Source organism: Somniosus microcephalus, unplaced genomic scaffold, assembly GCF_052327205.1.
Source record: "Somniosus microcephalus isolate GS21.2 unplaced genomic scaffold, FLI_Smic_1.0 unresolved_chr1, whole genome shotgun sequence".
Taxonomy (NCBI): domain Eukaryota; kingdom Metazoa; phylum Chordata; class Chondrichthyes; order Squaliformes; family Somniosidae; genus Somniosus; species Somniosus microcephalus.
The window spans coordinates 1,118,066-1,129,246 of record NW_028225179.1 but is presented as its reverse complement, the minus strand read 5'-3'; the positions used below and the strand labels follow the sequence as shown (position 1 = coordinate 1,129,246).

Here is an 11,181-nt window from a genome sequence, read left to right as displayed (position 1 = left end):
GATTTAGATTATTGTGATGCTGCAATTAAAATATTCCATCTTGCATTATATAGGTTCAATCCTGTGCAAAATAAATTGCAATCCCAACGTGATTCCAATAGGCCACTTTTTAATTTGACGTCACAGACGCCACCATTTCACCGCAAGGTGATTCATAACTAATAATCAGAGAAGTCAAGCAGTGAAACGGTATTTGTAGAAAGGGTTGTGAGACTGTGGAATACACTGTGGGCAAGCAGCAGATTTAAAACAAGGTTAAAAAACCGGCAGCCTGTGGGAGGAAGGGGGGAGAGAGGCAAGAGAGACACAGGAAAGATCAACTTGGGAACTATTGGCCCCGAATCTACTTTAAATCCCCTCACTGTATTTAAAACCATTTAATGTCAGATTCACACATCGATGCATGTGAGCAATATAGGACATTTACCGCTGTCTCTGGTCTAAAATAACTGCTTTATTATTTGGTCCCACCCGCTGTGTTTAGGCTCTATCATGAATATTTATCTCCGACCTAGAATCAGTTTGTAATCTGGAGACAAGGTTTCTGCAGCCGGCGGGCAGGGAGCAGAGGCTGTGGCTAATCTCTGTCATGTGGGAGCAGAACACAAAGTTCCTGCTGTTTATTTTCATTACCCTGCAGAATATTCCACACTGTTCTCAACATCTTACATACCGTTAAATATCGGAAGTTTTCTTTTATTGTAATGATCGCTGCGATTCTTCTGGACTTGCTGAATTTGCAGCAAATTAAATATCATGAAACCATCATCGCCAATAATAAACAGGGTCAGCGATTTGAGAATTTAATTTTTTGGGTAGATATTTTCGCGGCTGCAATGGCCGAGTGGTGAAGGCTTTGGACTTGACATCCAATGGGGTTTTCCTGTGTAGGCTCGAGCCCTGCTCGCAGCGGGTTCTCTCATTATTGTAATAAATTACTTCAAATAATTTATTTTCTTCAATCTGCTCCCTCTGGGAGAATTTTGGAATTTTCAAAGCCGGTTTTAAGAAACTAAAGGATTGCCGAGAGACCTGGATCACTTACTTCAAGAAGGTTTGCTGACCCAATTCCAAAAGTGTTCTGCAGATTGTCTGGAAGCTCCAGATAAGGAGGCCTCGATAATCTCTGAGGAACCTTCGCATACACTCGGTGCTGTCCGGTAGCATCAGTCTGTGTAACCATGGGAGAGAGAGAATGGAAAGTCACTGGAAGGCTTGTTTCTGTCAGCAGCAATGGTACAGGAGCTCCATTCTGAAGTGAAAAGCAGAACACATTCCAGGAGACAGGCCAGGAGACAGACAAACGGAGTGGAGATCTGGAAGAGTGACCAGAAAAACAACAAGGAGGACACCAACACATAATTCATCTCCCCTCTCTCGAAGCAGAAGAATTGACCATTCTGAGTTTTGAGTTGCACCACTGAGGTTGTACAGGTCTCTCTCTGTAAAACTTGTATTATTATGTTAATAAAACGATTTGTTTGAAAAGTTTAAAGCTTCATTTGCCAAGGAATTTTCTTGTAAAATCGGGCTGCTTTCGCAGAGCTTGCCTGTCGAGAGGTCCCGCAGGTCTAAATGTATCGACTGGCTTCAAAGCACCAACTCAGATTGGGGCGTATGGGACATGTGGCCCAGGAAGAGCGGTGGTAGCAGAGCACAGTTAACGGTTTAAGTGGCTGAAAGTGAATGTTGGATTAACATAAGAACATAAGAAATAGGAGCAGGAGTCGGCCAATCGGCCCCTCGAGCCTGCTCCACCATTCATTAAGATCATGGCTGAACTGATCCTAACCTCAAATCTTCTATCACTCTGCATCCACCCGAACCCATGTGATCTCCTGGGAGAGGCGAAAAACCAGATAAAGACCCAATGGCCAATTTGGGAGAAAAAAATCTGGGAACTTCCTCTCCGACCCATCTAGGCGATCGAAATTCTTCCAGGAGATCACTCTGTCCCTATATTTTCTACAGTTCTTACCTTCTGTAAAGGCGATCTCCACCCCAGCCAGGAACAGGAATATAACCATCTCCTGAAATCTAACAGAATTAGAACACAGTAGGAGCAGAACCAGGCTACACGGCCCCTGGGCCCACTCCACTACCTACAGGGCCATGACCATTCCGAACCTAGACTCATGTCCAATTTCCTGCCCGCTCCCCGTAACCCTTAATTCCCTTTACTTCTAGGAAACTATCTATTTCTGTTTTAAATGTATTTAATGATGTAGCTTCCACAGCTTTCTGGGGCAGCAAATTCCACAAACCTACCACCCTCTGAGTGAAGAAGTTTCTCCTCATCTCAGTTTTGAACGAGCATCCCCTTATTCTAAGATTATGCCCCCTAGTTCTAGTTTCACCCTTCATTGGGAACATCCTCACCGCATCCAACCAATCAAGCCCCCTCACAATCTTATATGATTCAATAAGATCGCCTCTCATTCTTCTGAACTCCAATGAGTAGAGTCCCAATCTACTCAACCTCTCCCCATATGACCACCCCCTCATCCCCGGGATTAACCGAGTGAACCTTCTTTGCACTGACTCTAGAGCAAGTATGTCTTTTCTTAAGTATGGACACCAAAACTGTATGCAGTATTCCAGGTGCGGTCTCGCCAATACCTTGTACAACTGCAGCAATACCTCCCTGTTTTTATATTCCATCCCCGTAGCAATAAAAGCCAACATTCCATTGGCCTTCTTGATCACTTGCTGCACCTGCATACTAACTTTTTGAGTTTCTTGCACCAGGACCCCCAGATCCCTTTCTACTACAGTACTTTCCAGTTTCTTGCCATTAAGATAATAACTTGCTCTGTGATTTTTCCTGCCAAAGTTCATAACCCCACACTTTCCAGTATTTTATTCCATCTGCCAAATCTCTGCCCACTGACTTAGCCTGTCTATGTCCCTTTGCAGGTTTTTTATGTCCTCCTCACTCACTACTTTCCGTCCCATCTTTGTATCATAAACGTTGATATGTTACACTCGGTCCCCTCCTCCAAATCGTTAATATAGATTGTAAAGAGTTGGGGACCCAGCACTGACCCCTGAGGAACACCACTAGTTACTGGTTGCCAATCTGAGAATGAACCATTTATCCCAACTCTCTGCCTTCTGTTAGATAGCCAATCCTCTATCCATGCCAGAATATTACCCCAATCCCGTGATTTTTTATCTTGAGCAATAATCTTTTGTGTGGCACCTTGTCAAATGCCTTTTGGAAGTCTAAATACACTACGTCCACTGTTCCCCTTTATCCACACTGTATGTTACTTCCTCAAAAAACTCCAGCAAATTTGTCAAACATGACTTCCCCTTCATGAAACCATGCTGAGTTTGTCCTATTAAATTATGTTTATCCAAATGTCCCGTTACTGTCTCCTTAATAATGGACTCTAACATTTTACCAACCACAGATGTTAGGCTAACAGGTCTATAGTTTCCAGCCTTCTGCCGACTACCCTTTTTAAATAAGGGTGTTACATTAGCAGTTTCCAATCTGCCGGGACCTTTGCTGAGTCCAGTGAGTTTTGGAAAATTATTACCAATGCATCCACAATCCCTACCGCTACTTCCCTCAAGACCCTAGGATGCAAGCCATCAGGTCCAGGGGATTTATCCGTCTTGAGTCCAATTATTTTACCAAGTACCACTTCCTTAGTGATTTTAATCGTATTTAGTTCCTCCCCCCCTAGAGCCCCCTGTTTGTCCAGTGTTCTTAGTGTCCTCTACTGTAAGGACTGATACAAAATAATTGTTCAGTGTTTTTGCCATCTCCATGTTTCCCACCATTAATTTCCCTGTCTGATCCTCTAAGGGACCAACATTTACTTTAGCCACCCTTTTTCTTTTTATGCAACTATAGAAACTGTTACTGTCTGTTTTTATATTTTTTGCTAATTTACTTTCATAATCTATCTTCCCTTTCTTAATCAATCTTTTAGTTATTTTTTGCTGTCTTTTAAAGGCTTCCCAATCTTCCATCCTCCCACTAGATTTGGCTACCTTATATGCCCTTGTTTTTAGTCGGATACTATCCTTAATTACTTTACTTAGCCACGGATGGCTATCTTTTCTTTTACACCCTTTTTTCCTCAGTGGAATATATTTTTTTTGGAAGTTGTAAAATGACTCCTTAAATGTACACCACTAATCATGTACCGTCTTACCCTTTAATCTATTTTCCCAGTCCACTCTAATCAACTCCGCTCTCATACCTTTATAGTCTCCTTTATTCAAGCTCAGCATGCTTGTTTGAGATCCAAACTTCTCACCCTCTAATTGAATATGGAACTCAACCATGTTATGGTCACTCATTCCAAGGGGATCCTTTACTAGGACATTTTTAATTAATCCTGTCTCATTACACAGGACCAAATCTAAGGTTGCTTGCCCCCTGGTCGGTTCAGTTACATACTGCTCAAGAAACTCATCCCTAATACACTCAATGAACTCATCCTCAAGGCTGCTCTGCCAAATTTGATTTGTCCGGTTAATATGATAATTAAAATCCCCCATAATTATAGCTGTTCCCTTATTACAAGCCTCAACTATTTCCTGATTAATACTCCGTCCAACAGAGTTGCAACTGTTCGGAGGCCTATAGACTACACCCACTAGTGTTTTTTCCCCTTATTATTCCTTATCTCCAACCAAACTGTTTCACTACCCTGCTCCTTTGACCCAATATTATTTCTCTGTATTATAGTGATTTCTTCCTTTATTAACATAGCCACCCCACCTCCTCTCCCTTCCTGCCTGTCCTTCCTGATTGTCAAATAACCTGGTATGTTTAATTCCCAGTCATGGTCACCCTGCAGCCATGTTTCTGTAATGGCCACAAGATCATACCCATATGTCGTTATTTGTGCCGTTAACTCATTCATTTTGTTATGAATGCTACGTGCATTCAGATAAAGAACTTTCAAATATGTTTTGTAACACTTTGTTCCTGTTTTTTCCCTTTTTAGTACTTTACTTTTTGCTCCATACCTTCTGTCCCTTCCTGACACATTCTGTTTTTTAATTCCCCCACTGCTACCTAAGTCTATGACCTTCTCTGTTGTCAGTTCTATTATTTGCTCTCTAGAAACCTCCCCCCCACTAATTAGTTTAAAGCCCTCTCTACGGCCGTATTTATATGATTCACCAGGACTCTCGTCCCAGCACTGGCCAAGTGGAGTCCATCCCAACGGAACAGCTCCCTCCTGTCCCAGTATTGGTGCCAGTGTCCCAAGAAGCAAAACCCATTTCTCCCACACCAGTCTTTGAGCCACGCATTTAACTCTTTAATTTTATTTATCCTAGCCATATTCGCTCGTGGCTTAGGTAATAACCCAGAGATTATTACCCTTGAGGTTCTGTTTTTTAATTTGACCCCTAGCTGCTCATACTCCTTTAACAGAACCGTCTTCCTTGTCCTATCTACGTCGTTTGTACCAACATGGACCATGACAACTGGATCCTCCCCCTCCCACTCCAAGTGTCTTTCCAGCCCAGAAGAGATGTCCTTAATCCTGGCGCCGGGCAGGCAACACAGCCTTCAGGACTCCTGCTCTCGGCTGCAGAGAACGCTATCTATCCCCCTAATAATACTATCCCCTACCACTACAACATTTCTTTTTACTCCCTCCACTTGAATGGCCCCCTGTACCACGGTGCTGTGGCCAGGTTGCTCATCCTCCCTGCCGTCCCCGCTCCCGCCCTCACAGGGAGTAAGTACCTCGATCCTGCTGGACAAGAACAAGGGCTGCGTCTCCTTCAACACTACATCCTGGATCCCTGGATCTTCCTCACTCGTAGTCACACCGTCCTGTCCCTGACCACGGACTACATCTGCAGTAATTAACTTCATAGGTGTGACCATCTCCTGAAACATAGAGTCACAATCACATCACAGAATCACAGAAACCCCACAGTGCAGATAGAGGCCATTTCGGCCCATCGAGCCTGCACCGACACATATCCCACCCGATTCCCGTAACCCCTACACCAACACATATCCCACCCTATCCCCGTAACCCCATGTATTTAATCCCCCTAACACTAAGGGTCAATTTATCGTAGCCAATCAACCTAACCCGCACATCTTTGGACTGTGGGAGGAAACCGGAGCACCCGGAGGAAACCCACGCAAACACGGGGAGAATGTGCAAACTCCACACAGACAGTCGCCCGAGGCTGGATTCGAACCCGGGTCCCTGGCGCTGTGAGGCAACAGTGCTAACCACTATGCCACCGTGCTTCTCCCCCTCCCTGATGTGTGGCAGTGTCTGAAGCTCGGTCTCAAGCTCCGTAACATGGAACTTGAGTTCCTCTAGCAGCAAACACTTGTCGCAGATGTAATCGCCATGAGCCTCAATGGGGTTCACCAGCTCCCACATCTCGCAACACTAACACATCACCTGCTGCATTCTATATAAATAATTAAATTTCTTATTATTAGTTATGAAGACCCTGCCCGGATATAGATGATAATGTCACACCACTATTCAAAGTGCTTACCAACTTAAAGTTATGAAAGAAAAGAGAAGGAAGAAAACCAACCAACCAGCTGATCACCAACCTCCTCCTTGAATACTGTCTGTGGGGCCTGTTTGGTTGACTCGTCTCGCTGCTCCGCCTCCGCAGTGCTGTCCAAGCCTGCGAGTGGGGAACAAAACAGAGCTAAAAACACACTCACCTCCCACTTATCCAAACTCTCCCACTTAGCAAAACTCCAGCACCACTCAATGCACAAAGCACTCCGTGCACTGCACTAGCCCCTCCCCTTTTATACCCAGATTCTACTTCCGGTTTAAACAGCCCAAGAGTTTAAAAAACCCTTAAAAATTAAACTTATTTCAAATAATTGAATTCTTAACGCACTAAAATTCCCAAAATACACTTAAATGATTCTTCTCCCACTTAGTAAAACTCCAGCACCACTCAATGCACAAAGCACTCCGTGCACTGCACTAGCCCCTCCCCTTTTCTACCCAGATTCTACTTCCGGTTTAAACTGCCCAAGAGTTTAAAAAACCCTTAAAAAATTAAACTTACTTCAAGGTACTTAAGATTAAGGTAATACTGCAGGAAAACTACAATGAAATTGAAGGGGGAAAGTAAAGGAGGCCTATTGATTGTGGAAGGAAGAAAAATCTGCGTTATGTTTCGATTTCGAACCGAAGTTGCTGCGGCCAAAACGCAGAGCATTAATCACTATACGAGCACGGTGCCACACATCATCAACTGGAGCGCTCCTCTGACCACAACAAAGTAACGCATGGCACTGCCTAGGAAAGCTGGATTTTTGGTGAAGAGTCCAAAATCAGCACCGCCAGAAATTCAGAAGCGGTGAAATTCGACCCATGCCTCGCAGCGACTGGAGCCTTCATCCAGAATGGGAACTGGTGCAGGCACAGTTTCATTTAAAATAATTTTAGCCTTTTCACACGAGAAGAAATTCACCCCTGGAAATTCATTAAAAAAAGGCCCCACTGGGAATCGAACCCAGGATTTCTTGTTTACTAGACAAACGCTTTGACCAGCTAAGCCATGGGGCCGACTACTGACGCAACTTTTCGCCTCCACTCACTGATAGCTATCAGCTTCCGGTCACTGTCTTCTGGACTCTCAGGCCGTTTTTTATTTCTCCAGCTCTCTTGTCCATTCCGTCATGTGTCCCATTGCTGTCTGTATCTCCTGCTTAATTTATCTCAGTGTCAATCTGTGAGGTGATTCTGAATGATTACCCTATGTTTGTGTCTTATCTATATATATAAAACGGTCTGTCTTTCTGTCTGTCTTTCTGTCTGTCTTTCTGTCTGTCCGGCTATACAATCAAAAGTTATAGAGCCTACCTACACATGTGTTACATCAAAAGAAAGCTTATGATTTTCGAAACATCATAAGCATATTTACTTTTTTGAAATTCTTCAGGCAGTATGCAAAAACTCTTCAAAAAGCTTCAAAATTCCACTCATTATCCACTCATTAGTATTGAGTAACGTGAAGGTTGACCAATTCTTTGACGTGATGATTGACCAATCCTACAGTTCAGTCACCTGATCGTTGACCAATCAGTGCGTGTGTGGGCGGGACTAATCATTCTCACCTCAGGGATGTGGCAGCCATTACACATCAGCCGGGCCTGAAGCTAAAAATATGGTAATCGAGGTCAGTACTTTTTCAAAAAAAATAAGTTTTACCAAAAATATTTTAGAAGTACTTTAACTTTCATCTTTGAAGGTATTAAAAGCTAGAAATGTTTTGGTTAAAAAACTGTGGAAAATACCCGAGGCCCCGGGGCCTAGGCTTCTCCAACTGCCGACAGCCAAAATCCAGTCCCAGGCTCCCTGCCCAGACATCGACCAGGCCCAAAAAAGCCCTGGCAACACCGGGCCCCCCCAGCTAGTATGAAATAAATGAGGGGATCAGACAATTCATCCTCAGACACTGGGGAACTAATAAGCCAACAGTTATAAAAAGATATTGTTTATTCTGATGCAGCAAATATAATATTCCATCTTGAAAGCTTCAGTTTCAATTCTGTGCAAAAGAAACTGTGACACCAACGTATTTCCAATAGGCTGCCTTTTAATCTCACCTCACAAACGCCACCATTGCACCTCAAGGTGATTCATAACTAATAAAGAGAGAAGTCAAGCACTGAAAGGGTATTTGTAAAAAGGGTTGTGAGACTGTGGAATGCACTGGCCCAGCAAGCAGCAGATTAAAACAAGGTTTAAAAACCGGCAGCCTGTGGGAGGAATGGGGGAGAGAGGCATGAGAGACACAGGAAAGATCAACTTGGAAACTATTGGCCCCGAATCTACTTTAAATCCCCCCACTGTATTTGAACCCATTTAATGTCAGTTGCACACATTGATGCATGTGAGCAATATAGGATATGTATCGCTGTCTCTTATCTAAAATATCTGCTTTTTGTATGCAAAATTATCATTGCCGAGATTAAAGACGCTATGCAGAGTTAGCGGTTCTTTTCTCTAGGAGTGTGATTCACTTTTTGGGAATTCACATCAATTAAAATACAAGAGGTCCCGGTTTCAAATCCTGGATCTGCTCCAACATTTTAATAGAACCACTTTCCTCGGCAGGAGACATTCCACAAGTCTTCAAATAATAACCGCCGGAAAATCAGCCTGTGTTCAGCATATCGGAAGAAAACGGCAATTTTATTCTTTAAAGCAGCAATTCAGTCCCAGAAGTGCCGAAGCTGTGAGGTCAATATGCAAATCTGTTTGCTTCCAGAAGCCTGCTCCACATTTTCTACATTCTCAATCTGGGAGCCCGGGCAGGACATGTGGTAAAGGGACTTTATTAAAGGTGGTTTCTACGGTTTGGATCAGAAATACTGAAATAAAAGGGATTTTTGGATGACTCCTTTTGGATTATAATGTTAGATCGGGGTTGGTGAGAGGTTAAAGTCTCAGGACTATTAATCCAGTTGGAAGATACATACCCTGAAAATGTTACTCCCCAACTTAGACAATATTTTCTCTCACTGTTTGGTAAAATTCTCCCACTTTCTCAACCTAATATTTCACCCAGCTCTAATGGACAGAAGGTGGAATCGAGGGCTCCTTCCTCCTTTCTCCCTTTCATCCCTCCTTGCTTCGTTTCCATCCTCCTTTTTCGTGGATTCCTGCCTCATTGGACAATGAGCCTGACTTTGATGTTAACTGTGTGATCGACATCTTATCAGTTCCAGACCTAACCTTGTCTTTTTGCAGATTTATTCAACTCTATTTGAAGGAAACTCTCGAAAATATAATAAAACAGCCCATTTAATGCCTGTGTGTTAAAACAGGCGTTTTAATGGTGAGGGAAATATTACAGGAACAGAACAACTCCTGCAGCAATAGAAATCGAGTCAGTGTCCAGCTCTGCTGTTCGGGGCAATCCTCGCCTCCTTCTTTTTCATTTTCACCTTGGTGGGAAAAGCTGAGAACGAACTCCAATCTACACCGGCTTTACACTGGTTAACAGACAGAAAACAAAGAGTAGGAATGAACGGGTCTTTTTAAGGATGGCAGGCTGTGACTAGTGGGGCACCACGAGGATCGGTGCTTGGGCCCCAGCTATTCAAAATCTACATCAATGATTTGGATGAGGGTACTAAATGTATCATTTCCAAGTTTGCTGATGATACAAAGCTAGGTGGCAGTGTCAGTTGCGAAAAGAATGTGAAGGAGCTTCAAGGGGAGCTCGACAGGCTCAGTGACTGGGCGAGAACATGGCAGATGGAATATAATGCGGATAAATGTGAAGTTATCCACTTTGGTAGAAAAAACAGGAAGGCAGAGAATTTCCTCAATGGTGAAAAATTGGGGAATGCAGATGCTTAAAAGGGACTTGGGTGTCCTTGTATATGGGTCACTGCATGTGACTGTGCAAGTGCAGCAAACCACTAGCAAGGCAAATGGTATGCTGGCCTTCATTACAAGAGGATTTGAGTAAAGGAGTAAAGAAGTCTTACTCCAATTATATAGGGCCTTGTTGAGGCCACACCTGGAGTACTGTGTACAATTTTGGTCTCCTTTCCTAAGGAAGGATATAATTGTCATAGAGGGAGTGCAATGAAGGTTTATGAGATTAATTCCTGGGAAGGCAGGACTGTCGTATAAGAAGAGATTGAGTAAACTAGGCCTGTGTTCTCTTGAATTCAGAAGAATGAGAGGGGATCTCATTGAAGCATACAAAATTATTACAGGGCTTGATAGGGTGGATGCTGGGAGGATGTTTCCTAAGGCTGGGGAGTTTAGACTCAGGGGCCACAGTCTCAGGATAAAGGGTAGGCCATTCAGGACTGAGATGAGAAGAAACTTCTTCACACAGAGGATGGTAAATCTTTGCAATTATTTACCCCAGAGGGGTGTGGAAGCTCAGTCATTGGGTATATTCAAAACAGAAGTCGATAGATTTCTGCCTAGTCAGGGCATCGAGGGATATGACGACAGGGCCATTGCTGGGAGCGGTGAGAGCGAATGTTCGGTGAGTATTTAAACTCACTTTCGCGGGCTTTTCTTCACAGGCCATTGTTGGGAGATACCGAAAGCGTGAGAGCTCATTACAGGATCCGGCAGCGCTTCCTCCTTTAATAGCAACAGTTCGGAGCTGCATTTCAGACGCAGCAACAAACCCATGACTTTGTTTGCTGTTCCCCAGCTCCGGGAGTGA

The 11,181-nt window shown here is 43.6% G+C and overlaps 1 non-coding gene across 1 annotated transcript; it reads right to left on the bottom strand.

Annotated features, from left to right (window-relative positions):
- Positions 1-7,470: 7,470 nt before the first annotated feature.
- Positions 7,471-7,544, bottom strand: trnat-agu (transfer RNA threonine (anticodon AGU)). Its single transcript has one exon. It is a non-coding gene; the product is annotated as a tRNA-Thr (tRNA).
- Between the last annotated feature and the right edge of the window lie 3,637 nt (positions 7,545-11,181).